This window comes from Poecilia latipinna, unplaced genomic scaffold (genome assembly GCF_001443285.1).
Source record: "Poecilia latipinna isolate Pla-1442-1.1 unplaced genomic scaffold, P_latipinna-1.0 Scaffold1450, whole genome shotgun sequence".
NCBI classification, from domain to species: Eukaryota; Metazoa; Chordata; class Actinopteri; order Cyprinodontiformes; family Poeciliidae; genus Poecilia; species Poecilia latipinna.
In genome coordinates, this window is record NW_015114066.1 from 283,303 (window position 1) to 288,459 (window position 5,157).

Here is a 5,157-nt window from a genome sequence, read left to right on the forward strand (position 1 = left end):
AAAAAAAAAAAAAAAAATCAGTAAATCTATGGTAAAAAATGGTAAAATACCAACAGTTACTGACTTTAATATCCAAAGCATTATACTACCGTAAAAAATACGTGGAAGTATCATAACTCAATAAACATATATCCTAAGTAATTTTGACAGTCATGAAATGTAGAAAATATAGAAATATATTGTAAAAATATAAGTAATTGTAAAGTTCATAGAAAAATATTGTAATATTGCCAGCAGTTAATTACCCTAAACTTAACAAATCAGCCAAAATTAAAAATTTTGCTGATATTTATATCTACAATGTAAAACCGTAAACAAGACTGCAAAAGTAATTTTTACAAAGAACTGAATGACATTTTGTTTTTTTTCTTAATAATGCCTTTAATAGACCAAACTGAAATCTTAACAGTAGATAAGGCATCAATCTGGCAACCCACCGATTGCAAAGCAAATTCCTACAGCCAACGCCACCATCATTTATGAAAATATTTGATTAAATTATGTATTTGGGATCAATTTTATGCCGATCATACATTAAGAGAACTGTATGTTAGCCCCTCCTGCTTGGATGAAGCTGAAGTTGGTTTCCAATTGCAGCTTCCAATTTGGAAACGGCTAAAGGGCGATTCCACTTAATTTTTCACTACCATCACCATCTTTAATTTACTCCAGCTAAAAAACTACAACACCTAGACTCTTCAAATCTGGACTAGATTATTCTCAACACATATCAGAATATTTAAAACCAAGTGTGGGATTTGTGAAACCTTTATCTGATTTGTTAAACTTCAGTAAAGAACAATTCTAGTGTTATCCAAAAGCATAAAAATTGTGAAGTCGCCCTTCATTGAAGTTTCACAAATCCCACACTTGGTTTTAACTATTGTGCTATTAGTAGAGAATAATCTAGAGAGTTTTTCCATTTTGTTATTGTGATAAATAGCATGGTTTACAGTAAAAGGAGACTGTTATTTGTCATGTAAACAAAAAACTATCTAGTTTGTATTGCTGCTTGATCCTTCAGCATCAGCAGCAAGATTCTTTTAACTCTGTTCCTGTAGTTGAGCGTGGCTCAGGATACTGTGGTATTCTGAACTCAACACAGTTCGCTAGCGCTAGCTAAGGCTGCTAACTAGCAGGTGCTAGCTAAGGCTGCTAACTAGCAGGTGCTAGTTCAGGGTGCTGAGAGCCCAGTAGGCCTGGTCCTTGTCAGGATGCTGCTCCTGTCTTTGAAATCAAGTTTCTGCTGTTTTTGTGCATTCAGGAGGAGGAGAAGGAAACACATCTCTGCTTCACAGGTGAGCCCCTTTCACGGTTTTAACTGAAGTTAGTTAACTTTAACCAACTGATAAAGAAATGTGTAATGTCTGAGCCCTGCTGTTTATATACATGCACTGCAGCTAGACATTTTTGCTGTATGGAATATTTAATTTTCCCAGACGCAACACTTCCATTAATGTTTCTGTAGGAACGACTGCATAGATTTATTTATATTTCTGGTCTACTTTAGACTGCATGTGCTTAAAGTTATTGTTAATGGCAGAAGCAACTTTTTCAAGTTTGGTTCAGTAATTAATTTGAATTACTTCAGTGTGAAATGTTCATGCATGCAAGTTAAATCTGTGAAGAACACGTTAACTTTTGTTTCAATACTTTGGTAATACTTGGAAGTATAAAGCTTGGCATCAGAGCTAATATTTAATATTTTCCTTTGACCTCTTGACTCTCACCCCCAAAATACTTGCACTAAAGTCACTGGGTCCATGACAGTTGAAGGGTTTTAAGATAAGGACATTTAAATATAAAACATTTTCAGTTTTTCTCAGTTTGGGTGCATTTCTCAGAACAGAATTTAAATTCTTAAAACTACCTATTCAATCTTCAAATTACTGTGTCACTTCTTCACATCAAAAAATTAGTTTCTCATTCCTTTTGCAGGTTTTGCTTTTGCACATCATGCAATTGATTATGTGCACTTGTCTGCTTTTCCCCGTTGTAATTTGCTTTAATCATGTTGATCAAAATGTGTTAAACATGTCTCTGTTGAATTCTCAACTTCCAAAAGAGCATAAGTTCATTGTGTAACTCTTAACATGCATAAGTCTTGAAGATGTCATAATGTCAATCATAATTTAATTAATTTATATTCGATTTTTTTTTAAAAAATCTGTCCTGAATTGGTAAATTGCTCCCAAGTGAGTCCTGAGTTTCTCCAACAGGTCAATGTATGAACCATTAGCTCAACCAACAATCAACCAGTTTTCTGAAGCAGATTGAAGGTGCATCTGTGAACCATCAGTTGGCAACAATATGGTCTATATAGTCAGAACACAACACAATGTTACATTTCTGAGAACTGATGAACAAGTATCTGGACAGAGTGAACAGCCAGAGAGAAGAAGAGGAGTGAGGCTGAGGAGGAAATAGTTGGGAGGAAAGCAGAAGAAGAGTCAGAAGAGGCTGAGGACATCTGCCAGTTTCCATCAGTCCAACATCAGGATATGGTTTGTGACCCACAACACGATGCTGATGACGGTTCTCCCACCCTGCTGTTTATTCCTTAACCCCACTGAGGAACTTTTGTCAGCATGACGATGAAAATTAAAATGTAATGTAATTTCTACAGCACTGTACAGTTTTCCTTGAGGAAATTGTCCTATGGTTTCTTTTCTCCTTTTTTTGTTCTCTGCATTTGTCTTTTCCTTTCTGAATCTCCATGGTCCATCAATAAATTACAGCAAAAGCGTAAATGTGAATTTTGTAGTCTCTTCCCATGACTAATCAATTTGACTGTCTTATCTGTACATAGAGAAACTATAACTTATTATTTGGAGTCACTGATATGTTAACTGACAGAATTTTGAGAGCTGAACTAAGGATTTTGCAAGCAAACAAATGCTATTTTTTGCTGTTTCTACAAATTGTTTTGAGAAATGTGCTTACTGTTTTGTAAATGCCAACAATGACTTGAGAAATGCACCAAAAGTGACTGAGAAAAACTAACATAGCATAAATTGTCTTAAAACTATTTGTTTGCCTGTATGAAGCGTGTACACATTTACAGCTTTGTTTCTGCTAGCTTGCAGGAATTGTAACTTACATAAATGGTTGAAGACAACTTATTGGCCTTCATGAGACTCAGATAAATGGTGAGTATCTATTTCATAAATTGCCTAAAACAGTTATGTTTGCAACTTTTAAAGTCTAGTTGTGTATTGAAATTTGGACACAAGATTGTTTAACGTGTTACAAGGGTTCTCTCTGTTTGGGGACATACATTTGCAAAAAGAAGAAATAACCAAAGGCACTCTTGCCAAACAAAAAAATCCTTGATCGACATGTACATTTCATTCATAAAATGCAACACATCTGTGGAATTAAATCCAGACAACACAGAAAAAACGGCTCCAGGCACCATCAAAACATCCATAGAAATACTTTATTTCATGTCCTGATTTGTACAATATTTTCCACGTTATTTGGCGTTTATAATTCAGTTTCATTTGTAAAGGGCCACCTACTGGCAAGGCCTGGTATTTTATAACTGAGCTCATGGCCTAGGAGGTCAGATGCATGTAATGGACCCAGGTTTGACAAACTTATATTTACTCTGATGGGGAGGGGTACCCTGTGGGGTGGGCGCTCAGCAGGGAACTGCTGCTCCAAGACGGAGCTTTGTATAAATGGGCGGCGTGTTGCATGAGGAAGCACTGAAGCACTACTGAATGGTTGCCATGGAGATATGGAGATCCGAGGTTGTCGCAAACATGTTTTCATGAGGAAATGACTTCTCATGAACATGGAATTATAACAAGTCATAAATCTCAAATCTAAACAACTGATGGTGATATACACACCAAATAAGGGCTGTTCACTTTTTAATTTATCAACCCTTTGTTTTTGAATTTTTGGGGATTTTTTCTGTTTGACTTTCTGCATTGAGTTGTTGTTCTTGTGTCATCTATCCTGAATTACTGATCAAAAAGTAAAAAATTGTAAAGAGAAAAATGTTTCTCCCAAAAGAAAGGATGGAAGGATGAAGATAGAAAATTCCCTGAAACAACATGTCTTATTTTTATTTATGTTTTTTGTTTGTGTATTTTGTCTGGTTTGCAGAGAGGATCACACCTGTCGACAACAAACAAACTACTGACTTTTCAGTCAGAAATGATCACACCGCCTGGTTGAAGTCTCCATATGCAAGTCAACAAAGGTGAAACAAACATTTAAGCGAATGCTGAATTTATATGATGTTCATGTAGTGCATCTTTCTAACTTTTGCTTTGTTTGTTTTCCAGCAGAGAGGAAACACCTGATTGACAACATGTGAGTCTCAATCTCAACCTGTGACTGGGAAGACCATAACCATGACGCACACCATCCTGAACAAAGTCTGAACTCAGTGACTTGTTACTCTCAACCCAGAACAAGAATCCTTCTATCACCGATTTTTCTTCTACAATAGGTTATCTCTTATATGGATGCATGCTTTTTTTTTTTGTTTTGTTTGTTTGTTTTGTTTTCCAGATCTCAGTAATACCGTGAGGAAACTGGACAGAAAACAGAATCTGTTCTTTTTTTAACTGAATTCTTAAATAGCAATTGTTTCTTTAAGTTGATTACTCGTAATCTGTATTTTTATTTAATTTGTATTTATTTTCTTTATAACTTTCTGTATAGAAATGCTGACAAGTTACACTTCCTTGTGTGTTGTACTGTAATTTTTATGGTAACATTCTGTTAAGAACAGCGACCGGTAATTTACCATAAAGTTTTTTTGTTTGTTTTTTTTTTACAATAAAATGTCAATATATCATACAGTCTGGCCGTGTTTTTCACTTATGTAGATATTATGCCTCAAGCAGTATGACCATATTTACTACGGCAAAACCACATTTAAATTTTTTATTTTACTATATTTTAGGAAATATGGTATTTTACTGTATATTGGGAAATACGGTAAAATACTGGCAGTTTTGGTTGCAAGAATTTTACCGTATTCTTAAAAAAACGGTAAAATACAGCATTTTAAAAATACGGAAAATACTGTCAGTTTTGGTTGCCAGTTTTTTACTGTAAATTAAGGCCGTTTTTTTTTTACAGTGCACAGGTACACTTGGTCAAAAACTGACTTGTGACCTGAAATATTCACATTTG

The 5,157-nt window shown here is 34.9% G+C and overlaps 1 long non-coding RNA gene across 1 annotated transcript; it reads left to right on the forward strand.

Moving 5' to 3' along the window:
* The first annotated feature begins 2,994 nt into the window (after positions 1-2,994).
* LOC106962685 (uncharacterized) lies at positions 2,995-4,842 on the forward strand. The gene is made up of 3 exons (XR_001428035.1): positions 2,995-3,149; positions 4,117-4,213; positions 4,299-4,842. It is a non-coding gene; the product is annotated as an uncharacterized LOC106962685 (long non-coding RNA).
* Positions 4,843-5,157: the final 315 nt, after the last annotated feature.